Source organism: Phyllostomus discolor, chromosome 4 (genome assembly GCF_004126475.2).
Source record: "Phyllostomus discolor isolate MPI-MPIP mPhyDis1 chromosome 4, mPhyDis1.pri.v3, whole genome shotgun sequence".
Classification (NCBI taxonomy): domain Eukaryota; kingdom Metazoa; phylum Chordata; class Mammalia; order Chiroptera; family Phyllostomidae; genus Phyllostomus; species Phyllostomus discolor.
This window is the reverse complement of record NC_040906.2, coordinates 164,598,171-164,610,202: the sequence shown is the minus strand read 5'-3', so window position 1 is coordinate 164,610,202 and position 12,032 is coordinate 164,598,171. Positions and strand designations below refer to the sequence as shown.

Here is a 12,032-nt window from a genome sequence, read left to right as displayed (position 1 = left end):
CAGACTCTGGTAGTGCAACTACAGAAAGTGCTTATTTTCAAGCCTCCCATTTCCCTACATAAAGGATAAAAGTAGTCTGATTAAGTGGCACAGACTCCCCACCCTGCTCCCCTCGGTTTCCCCACTTCCCACAACCAAAAGGACTGTTTACTGTAAAGGTCTAAAAGCATTCATTTGAAAATGGTCTGTTCTTTTTACTTAATGAGGTATTGTAATTGTGTATATTCTTAAGCTAATTTTAATATGAGGCTTCTTTTGAATAGCATGTGGTGCAAAATTTGACATGCATGAATATGTCTTAGACCAAATGTGCATGTGACAGTTTGAAGCGCATATCATGTGTCTGTTGGTAAAGTCTGGGAGCATATCCTGTGTAAACCCCTGTTTTTATTTGTGCCACATATTTATTCTAATTAACAAGACTTCAGAGGGAACTGCTGGTTCAGTACCAAGTTTTTTTCCATTCCCTTTGTTAGTGGTTCCACACTCAACCGTGGTTTAAAAGGAAGGAATGAAAGGAACTAATCATTGTTAAGCACCTGTTGCATAAGATGATTTATGGATCACATCTTACTTAATGATCACAGCACTCTTTTAAAAGATACATGTTATGCCCATTTTTCAGATTCAGAAACAGACTCCCAAAGATTGATGTAATTTGCCATGGTTCACGGTCAGTTGTGTTGTGGTTGGGGTTCCAGCCAAGCCTTTCTTAATCCCCCATGGCATTTGACATTATAAGGTCTATATTGCTAAACTCTTAGCCCACTTTTCTTCCCTTATCCACTAATTTATCACAGACAGCATTGTGTTCCAGCTGCCCTCGGAATACGTTAGTAGGGGAGGGGGCTTATGAAAGGGAAGGATTGGTGCTAAACTATGCCTGAAAGACCTTATTTCTTTCTCTATTTTAAAAAATATTACCTATTTTAAGTTGAAACCTTGAAGACCTTCTATATTCCCTCCTTTGTTTTCATCCTCTTTTGAAACTCCCTACTGTTTTAATACATTACATTCTACCACACTTAGCACGTTTTTACTTTGCACCTACTGGTACAGCGTATTTTCCTTTGGACCTACAGGTATGTCTTCCTCTCTTAGGAAATGAAATTATGTAACAATTTTTTATTTTGGCAGGTTTATTTTTGTTTTGCTCTAGCTGCCAAAAAGTCCAGAAGTAAATTTTGTGCTTGAGATTCTGGGAGTGTGTGCGCGTGTGCGCGTGCGCGTGAATACTGTATTACAATTATTTGTTTACGTGTGTGTTTCTCATCCAGTGTACCTTAAGCATGGTGGTAACCTAGAAAGTGCTCAGTAAATGTTTAACAAATAAAGATTTGTGATATAACTTACCCCTGCCCTCTCTGGTCATTAGTCAGAGGCCCTGAGCTGGGATACTACTATTGAGATAATTCTTTTTGTTGTTGTTTTTTAATGGCTGGACTCTGAGTGCTGTGCTGTTTTGGAGATGGAAGGCAGCCATAAGAACTGTGCCTAGTTGCAAAGACCACAGGGCTTGGCTAGACTAGCCAAGAATTTATGAAATCAGCCCTAACACAAAATAGGAAGTAGGAAGTGAATCTAAGAAGTGAAGCCAGAGATGAGAGCCGGAGCGCTGCCAAGGGAGTGGGGTGGAACCATAGTCCAGAAAGTAAGATGTGATCAGAAACTGGGAGGTTTGAGGACAGGCTGGGAAGCAGACAGAATATGAAAGGATGTGGTTCTGGATGGCGGCTGTGAACACTTAGGGAGTGGGACTAATTTTTAAGTTGCTAGATTAAAGGAGCTACTTAGGGTTGGTCAGAGAGCTTTGTGAGAGCAGAAACTCTCATTTTTTTGCTGAGTACCCCTAACAAGTACTTGATACAGTAAAAGAGATGGATTAAAGTAAGAATGAACAAATGAATAAATCAATGACACAAATCTGTTTTCAAGTCGCATCATTTATCCACATCCCTTATATCTATTCTCTCCATTTTCTTTGCCACCATCCAAGTTCATATCCTCATTATTTCTCAAGCAAACTAAAGGGACTCCCCAATTTTCCAGTCTCTCACCAATTCCAATTCATAGTATAGACTGCAGTAGGATTAGTGCTCTTTAACAATTTTTTTTCAATTTGTTGAAACAAAAAGAACAGTTTACCTGTCTTTCCCCAACTGCCATTCTGTTGTCTGTATCTATGAGCTTGGTTGTTTGTTTATTTTTGTTTTAACACAGGCTAGGTATGTATTAATAGTTTTTGTTATTATATGCATGCCTTTGTCATAAGAAATCTCAAATATATTTTTTAGCATAAGAAGTAAAACTGAAAAGCATTATGCTAAGCGAAATAAGCCAGGCAGTGAAAGACAAATACCATATGATGTCACCTTTAACAGGAACCTAATCAACAAAGCAAACAAGCAAGCAAAATATAACCAAGACACTGAAATAGAGAACAGGCTGACAGTGACCAGAGGGGAAAGGGGAGGGAATTTCGGGGGAAAAGGGGAAGGGTTTGCAGGAACAAATATAAAGGACACATGGACAAAAACAAGGCGGGGGTGGAAACAGGAGGGAGGTGGGGAGGTCTGGGGGGTGAGCTGGGATGGGAGTAAAAGGCAGAAAACTGTACTTGAACAACAATTAAAATTTTAAAAATACATAAAATAAATAAAATATCCATCATTGCAATTTATTTTTATATCATTGTAATACCTGTCACCACTATTAATGTAATATCAGCAACTATATTATTCTCAAAAGTAAAATATTGTGGTTTTGTTTTTTTTTAATATTTTATTTATTTATTTTTAGAGAGGGAAGGGAGGGAGATAGAGAGAGAGAGAGAGAGAAAGAGAGAGAAACATCAATGTGCGGTTGCTGGGGGTTATAGCCTGCAACCCAGGCATGTACCCTGGCTGGGAATTAAACCTGTGACACTTGGGTTCAGCAAGCCCGTGCTCAATCCACTGAGCTACGCCAGCCAGGGCTGTTTTCTTTAACAAGAATCTATAAGAAAAGTTTTACTGGTATTCATGATTGTCACCATTTTGGTATTAATGAAGTTGTTATTACCTATTTTATAAAACTTTTCAAATATAATAAATTTAGTTCATTAATTTAAAATTGTGTGGCAAGTGAAAATACACTGATTTTTGATAGTCCTAGCAATTGGTGGGATTTTTAATGGAGGTAGCTTTTGTTGGTGAATGGCATATTTACAGTTATTTACATGTTATTAGACTTGTACATTATAAAATCTAATTTTTCTAAGGCCTTTCAGTTCAATTTATGCTAGTTATAAATATAGTAATTTTTGTAGAACAATTTGAGAGCAATCTTTTTCACCTCTTGATATTTCTTAATCCATTGCTGCATGAGGTCATCGTTTTCCTGCCCCTGCTGCTGGCAGAGTAGCTCAATCTTTCTCAGCTTTCCAAAGTAGAAATCCCTTTCCTTGTCCACACCCTCAAGGACAAGTTTTAATGAATGGACTTGTTCATTAAGCTGTATGACTTGCGTTCCCAAATCTTTATCCTATTTGGATGCTGAGCTGCTGGATGAAGCTTTTTTGGCTAATGAGGGACGAGAAGGTGTGGATCCTGGTTTAGACACTGGACTTGATTTAGCTGCACCTACTCTTGGGTTGTTTGCACCGTGGGGAAGCTTGCATGGGGAGTCTTTTTGGCAGGTTGAAGATCTGTTTGCCAGGGTCGGGGCGGGGGGATTGCATCTTGCCCTTGTCATGCTTTAGAGGCTCATACTCCTTCCCATCTTAGCATCATAAAATTTCTTAAACTACTGAATGAAATCCAGGTTGTCCTAGAAACGTCCTTTCACTTGCTTCTCCACTAGAATTACCTTATCAACATTCATTCTCTTAAATGTTGCTTGTAGAAGTTTAAAATTGTGAATATACTCATGCTCCATCTTTGCTTGAAATGGTGCAACTTTGCCTGAAATTTTACTTTTTTCAAACTAATGCAGCCTGGAAAGAGCATGTCCTGGCAATAGGCCACTCCTGAACAAAGCTGTTCCACTTTTGTGTAGTTTAAAAATACCATCATTAACCAATGCAGTGACGTCATGTCTGCTCATATAGCCTTTTGGGTTATCGAGGTAGAACACACATTGTCTGCCATTCCCCAGCCACTGTAGGAACATCACCTGTGCCCCACCCCCCCGCATACCTTGTGCTTCCAGAAAAGAATGGTGGCCCCCCTATCCTGGACAGTGGTGGTGTTCTTGCCATTTGGGGACAGGGTTTGGGTGGGACAGGTCATTGGCGCCCTCCTGAGGAAGGCTGGCTGGTGAGGAAGGGACTGTGTCTGCATCTTGCCCTCCTACTCGCCTGCTCCTCACACAGACCTTGCCTGCAGCCTGCTGGTGAGCTACCTTCCCTCAGCTCAGGCTCCCACCCCACCCTCCTTCATAGCTCTTCATCACTTTGTTTCAGTGAATAGAATCCCCCTTTACTCTCAGATGTGATTCTTCCTCCTCTTTATGGTCATTGACTCCATGGTCAATGAGCAGGATGTACACCCTTCTAGCTAAAAGTTGTTATTTTTTAACAAAAAGCACATTTCTAACATTTTATGTTGATACATTATATGTGACCAAAACAACAGAATTAGTACTGATATTATGTAGTGACAGGGTGACTACAAAATGAGTTTAGTATCTTCTTAAAATCTTCCATGTTTTGTATTACAACTTAATACAAAATGCATACTAGTATTTCATAAATTTTTATTGAGTGCCAGGTCACATTTAATAACAGTAACAACACTTATTGAACATTTACTTCATGCTAGACATTGTTCTAAATGCTTCACATGAATTAACATATAATCTTTACACACAATCGTAACGAATAATGCAGGATGATCTGTATACCTTTCTCTCAGTTTCCCTCACTGGTGACATCATCTATAACCATAACACAATCTCCCACCCAGGAAATTGACATTAATACAATCCACAAACCCTGCTCATACTTCACTAGTTTTATTCCATCACAAAGGCTTCTCTTTTATAGCCACAGCTACCTATCTTGCCTCCCTCATTTCCCCATCACCCGAACCTCTGATAACCACTAATCTGTTCATTTCTAAAATTTTGTCATTTTACTAATATTATGTAAATAGAATCATACAGTGTGTAACTTTGAGTTCAGGTTTTTTTATGCAACGTAAATTCTCTTGAGCTCCATACAAGTTGTTGCATGTATCAGTAAGTTTTTAAATTATTATTGCTGAGTAGTATTTCATGGTATGAATGTACCACAGATAGTTTAACCATTCACTTATTGAATGACATTGGGATTATTTCCAGTTTTTGATATTACAAGTAAAGCTGTAAGAACATATATGTACAAGTTTGGAGGGTTTTTTGTTGGCTTTTTTTTTTTTTTGAGAACATAAACTTGCATTTCTCTGGGAATTCTCAGGAGTACAATTGCTAGGTCATATAGTAAATTCATGTTTAGTTTTGTAAGAAACTACCATATTCTTTCTGGAGGGACTGTACCATTTTACATTTGCACCAGCTGTGTCACTGCAATACTTCCTCCAGCCCTGGCTGGTGTGGCTGAGTGGCTGAGCACCAGCCTATGAATCGAAAGGTCGCCAGTTCAACCCTTGTTCAGGGCACACATATTGGTTGTGGGCCAGATCCCCAGTTGGGGGGTGTAAGAGGCAACCGATTGAGTTTCTCTCCCCTTCTTCCTCCCTCCTTTCCCCTCTCTCAATGAATGAATGAATGAATGAATGAATTCTTTGAAAAATAAATTTAAACTACATTTTACATATGCTCACCACCACTTGGTGTTATTGCAATTATTTAATTTTAGACAGACATACTGGTAGGTGTGTAGTGATACTACTTTTGTTTTCATTTTTTATGTGCTTATTTGCCATCTATATCCTCTTTGATGAAATGTCTGTCATTTGCCCATTTTTTAAAAATTTAAATCATTTTTTTAGTTTTCAATTACAATTGACATAGTGGGTTGGCCAAAAAGTCTGTATGGTTTTTTTCTTAAAATAAAAGACACATTTTTCATTTTCACCAGTAACTTTATTGATTTGGATATTTTGTGTATGTTGGCTGTCTCCCATGTGGTAGAATGTTGATTGTTCTCAGGTAATGTCTCAGTTTGGTCCCTGCCAACTTTAGCTGGTCTGCCCGACCGTGGAACATTGTCTGGCGAGAATCTCCAGGACAAAACTTCACAAACCAGTTTTGGCACATTCAATCAGTCACAGCACCTTCTCCATACACTGCACAAATCTTTTTTGCATTTCAGTTGCATTTCTACCTTTTTTGAAGTGATTAATAAAGTATAATATGCCAAAAATGTTATGTATCTTCTTCCATTTTCAGTATTAAAATGGCTACACAAAAATTTACTAATTTTGATTTTTTTAAATGCACACAGATATGACAGCCATCACAATACAATCTAACAATTGTTTCGAATGAAGTTAATGACAACTAAGCATTGCTAAATTCATCTTACAGGAAAAAACAAACAAACTTTTTGGCCAACCCAGTACAATCTTATATTAGTTTCAGGTGTACATGCCAGTGATTAGACACTATATAATTTACTAAGTGACATCTTCATAAATCTCATACCCATGTGATACCATACATAGTTATTAGAATATTATTGACTATATTCTGTATGCTGTAGTTTACATTGCTATACAACCAATTTGTGCTTCTTAATCCTTTACCTTTTCCACTCATTCCCCTAACACCCCTGTCATCTGGCAACAGTCAAAATGTTCTTTGTATCTGTGTTCTGTTTCACGTATTTTGTGTTTTAGATTCAGTTGTTGATAGATACATATTTATTGTCATTTTACTGTTCATATTTTTTATCTTTTTTTCCTTCTTCAAGAAGACCCTTTAATATTTCATGTAATACAGGTTTGATGATGATAAACTCCTTTAGGTTTTTCTCATCTGCAAAACTCTTTATGTCCTGGTCTAAATGATGGAGTAATCTTGGTGGTAGGTCCTTTTTTTTTCATGACTTTGAATATTTCTTGCCACTCCCTTCTGGCTTCAAAGTTTCTCTTCAGAAATCAGCTGACAAATGATATGGGAACTACCAAGTGGGTAACTAACTGCTTTTCCACTGCTGCTTTAAGAGTCTCTCTTTGTCTTTAACCTTTTGCATTTTAATTATGATGTGTCTTGATGTGGGTCTCTTTGGGTGGTTCTTGTTTGGGACCCTCTGAGTTTCCTGGACTTACATTTCTATTTCTTTTACCAGGTTAGGGAAGTTTTCTGTCATTATTTTTTCAAATAGGTTTTCAGTTTCTTATTTTCTCTCCTTCCCACACCCTATGACACAGGTGTTGATATGCTTGAAGTTGTCCCCGAGGCTCCTCATTGCTTTTGGATCTTTTTTCTTTTTGTTGTTCTGAGTGGATGGTTTTTGCTTCCTTACATTCCAACTCTCTGATTTCGTTCTTGGTTTCATCCACTCTACTGTTGATTTTCTATAAATTATTCTTCATTTCAGTTAGTGTATCTTTCATTTTTGACTGATTCTTTTTTATGGTTTCCATGTCCTTTTTTTATGCTGTTGAAGTTTTCACTACATTCATTGAGCATCCTTACAAACAGTGTTTTGAACTCTGCACCTGATAGATTGCTTATCTCCATTTTGTCTAGTTCTTTTTGTAGAGTTTTGTTCTATTTCATTTGGAGCATGTTTCTTTGTCTCATTTTTGCAACCTCCCTGTGTTTGTTTTTATGTATTAGGTAGAGCTGCTATATCTTCTGGGCTTGGTAGAGGGGTCTAATGTAGTAGATGTTCTGTAGTGGCACAGCCTCTCCAATCATCAAAACTGGGCACTCCTAGGGCACCCCCACATACCCTCCTGTGGGCTGTGTACACCCTTCTGTTGTAGTTAGCCATGATTGCTGTTTGCATGTCAATAGGAGGGATTTATCCTCAGGCTCATCTGCTTGCAAGGACTGTCTCTGACCACTGACCTCTGATCGCCATGGAGGATCAGCTGTGCAGGGGGCCCACCCCATTGAGCAGTACTTACGTCAGTGGGGCTCTGGTGCCCACTGCCTCCATCCCTTGAGTATGTCACTGGTGAAGGTGGTTGGTGGTGCTTCGATGTGGTCTGAAGATATCTACCTGGTACTCTGGCTCTGGGGCCTCCTGTGGAGTGCAGGCTAAGGTCAACCACCTCCTTTCTTCTGCCCTCCTTTCTTTTTTGTACACCTGGTTTGAGCTACAGAGTGATCTACAGCTGGTTACCACTCGTGCTGGTTTTGGAGGTGCCCAAGCTAGGCCAAGCTGAGAACCAAGGCCAGTTGCTGCTACTGTCAGGCCTGGGGCCACTTACTCTGAGGTATGGGGTATGCTGAAGCCAGATACTGCTTGTTTGAGAGATTTTTGGAAAGTCTGAGGCATAAGCAGAGACAGGCCGTTTGTATGGAAAAGCCCCTAGAAACAGCTTGGGTAGGCCCACAGTGTGGGCGGGGCAGGGTCTCAGGGAATCACCAGGATAGAGCAAACAGTGATAACTGTTGATGGACTCTGAGGCACAGCACCTGCCTGCCAGCTCTGTGGCTCTGTGGGAGGGGGTACTCAGAACAGGAAGAATGTCCACTGCCAGCACTCCTGTCTGGGAGGAAGCTGCTCCTCGAGTTCTCACCCTGATGCCAGACACTTTAGTCCCTCCCCATATGTCACTGGTGCCTTTTGAGCTGCTGCCCCAGCACTAGAGCTCAGAGAGGGAGTCCATGTAAGTCCATGCACAGACAGACCCTTTAAGAGGATCTGCCTAGGGCTCCAGAATCCCTTCATCTCATTCAGCTATAACCCCCTTTAGATCTTATAGCCAGAAGGTATGGGGACTTGTCTTCCTGGAACTATGGGCTGGGGGGCCTGACGTAAGGCTGGGACCATTTGCTCCTCAGGGAGGGCCTCTGTGGCCAAGATACCCCTCCCAATTATTATCTGCCACACGTGGGTTTGGGGCCAGCACCTTCTACCAGTCTCAATGTTGCTGGCCCTTTAAATCCCTAGTAGTAGGGCTTCCATTCAGCTAGATTTCAGGAATTCTGAATGATGGTTGTTTTGTACTTAAGTTGTAATTTTGCTGTATTTGTGGGAGGATATGAGTATAGCATTTACCTATACCACCATCTTGACCAAACGTTCACACTCTTTTGCCCATTTTGGAACCAAATTATTTGCTTTTTTTTTTTTTAACTGTTGCATTTTTAGAATTTTTTATATGTATATGTGGTTTACAGATATTCTCTCCCAGTTTGTGGCTTATCTTTTCATCATCTTCACAGGATCTTTTGCAGGGCAGAAGGTGTTTATTAAAATTTTGATGAGGTCCAGTTTATCAGTATTTCCTTTAATAAATTTTGCTCTGGATGTTAATTTCTGGAGTAGTTTTAAATTTAGTCATAAAATAACTGCCTTCTTTTTCTCTTGCCGTATACCAGAATAAATTAGCAACATAAGCTGAATTGCATACAGACAAGTGAACTTAGAGAAAACAGATTGAAACTAAAAGGAAATAAAATGTCTGCTAAATTGGGATGGTGTTAAGTTAAAACATCCATTACAGCATTAAAACTGTTGATCATGGTGATGGTGATCTGTGTGTTAGGACATGTGTGTAAGTCATATGTAGCATGATTTTGCTGTGTGTGTATTTTTACCTCAGAAACTCTGCAATATAAATATTACCTCCATTTATATTCATGCATAGATGTGTGTGTGTGTAATCATTTCTATTTTACAGTTGAGGAAACTGAGGTTCAGGAAAGTTAGGTAATTGTGCTGATGGTCCTATAATAAATGACAGAACCTGGACTTGCCATCAGTGTTCTTTACTGCAAAGATTATGCTCTTTAATAACTGCCATATATTCTTTGTTACTTTGTGTATCTTATGTCACTCGTGAGAATCAGAGTTGACCTCAGTGATGTGGCTGTGCTTGTTACTCTTCAAGTTCATACATTGTGTGCTATAGTACGTCAACATTTTTTTGTGTTGTCAACTTTGGCTAATCTATTTGTACTGGAAATGGATCTTTTCTCTTTATTTTATTTCTTAGATATAAAATTGATAATATCATCATTAGCCTGCATTGATTTGTACTTGTAGCACACATCTATAAGAATTTGTGTCACTCTTGAACTGTCGGTTTAAGAAAATGTGTTTACGGTTTACTGAATGTTACAAATTAAACTTAAAACAAATTTGGTTCTGTTTGACATAGTTCTAATATCAACATAATTTTTCCATGTAGGAAAAAGTTACGGTATTTCATTGGTGAGGGTGCGTGACTAAAGGAGAGATGGAGAGCAGCCAGCCAGTAGCACCCCAATTTTATATTCCATTTGGTATATTTAAGAAATGACTAACGTATTTTTTAAAAGTAACAAGGGCAGTTTCAAAGATGACTTTACCGAGTCATATTATTTCTCATGAGAGAGTAATGCTGTTTCTTGGAAGTCACTGAAATAGTTTGCATATTTACAAATAAATGGCTAGATTAAGTAAGCACTGGCTATATTCCTGTTATAGTGGCTTTCTTGCCTGAAAGACTAAGATTCACATTACTACTGATATTGTTAGCATTGTCTGGCTTCATGTATACTAAATCAAAGTTTAAAGAATTCGTGTTCTTTTTGAATTTTTAAAATTCTTGCTATATTCAAAAGGAAGATAGCTTTTAAATACTTCCTGGCATAATTTAGTCTTCTCTGCTAACTCCAATTTAGGTGTAATGAGGTTTGTTGAGAAATTTGCATGAATTTACTCTCCATTCCCGTTGAGAACCTCTGTGCTTTGAATGTGTGGTCTGTCTTGGCAGGGTTTTGTTTAGGGGTGGCTCTCCGAATTGAGTGTTTTCCATATTTGATGTGACATACTCAGATTCCTACATGCATTTTTCTAGCATAATAGATTTTTAAAAATAAGAATATAAGTTTTTAAAGGCATGCTAATCAGTATTAAATAAAATATTTATTAGATTTTGAGGTATTTAGATCTTCATCTTTTAAAACAAAGTTTTTGTTGTATGAGAAGCAGGACTTTCTTGTGAGTTTTCTTGGTTACCATTCTAGAGAATTTACTTAGGATATGTTACTAGTACTGGGGCTTCCCTGCTCCCCTCAAGCAAATAGCATTGTTATAAAGGTTATTAGACCTTTAAGATAACCTCTCAGATTTGGGAGAGAGTAGAAAAAAAAATACAGAGAAACTACAGGAGTAGGGGTAGAGAAGAACTTCTTGATTTTAATAATGTAGCCAAGACTAGTTGACTTGACCAGTTTGGAATATTGTTTTATTATACATTTTACTATTGTAATTACTATATATTATAATTACAGTCATATATCTTACAGTTTTGTCACTAAATAGGGGGCCATTGAATCTTGAAAAGATTTCTTTGACTTTGCTAAAAATCTTAGTATTTTTGGATCAGACTAAGGATAGTACATTTTAACCTTTTTTTTTTTTTTAACTGGGGGTGCAGTCCTGCCCCTCCTTTTCCACTGACACAGTCCCAGTTGTCGTCACCTAGGCTTCCACTATTCACACAGCCTCTCACTGGTCATCCTGATGTTACCTCTTAACCAAGTCACCATAGACAGCGCTGCCTCCCATTAACCTTCAGGGGAAGAGCCTCTTTCATCACGTCACTTCCTCTGCTAAAATGCCTTAAAAGCCTCTTCATCGCTTGGAAGATAGAAAGCTCTAAGTGGGTGGAGGCTATTTTAAATTATTCCTTCAGGCCCCTATTCATATCCTCCTGCTCTGAAGTCCCCTAACCTTTATAATCTTCACATAGTTAGCCCTTGATTGCGTGTGGTATTGTTTTTAGTTTTATCTGTGTGACAGGTACGAGCTTCCTAAATTAAAGTATATCAATCATACTTTTAAAAAATAGAATTCAGTTATTGCAGTGAATTGCATTATATTCAATATATGTTAATGATCAAAGTTTTCATTTTCTGAATTTTTTTCAATCTTGCCACAGCAC

General features: G+C 38.4%; 1 protein-coding gene and 1 pseudogene across 4 annotated transcripts in view; one reads left to right on the top strand and one right to left on the bottom strand.

Moving 5' to 3' along the window:
• ATG5 (autophagy related 5) overlaps window positions 1-12,032 on the top strand; it is a 120,694-nt gene that overhangs the window by 90,137 nt on the left and 18,525 nt on the right. The gene's annotated exons all lie outside the window — the stretch shown is intronic.
• Window positions 3,280-4,142, bottom strand: LOC114494066 (annotated as a pseudogene).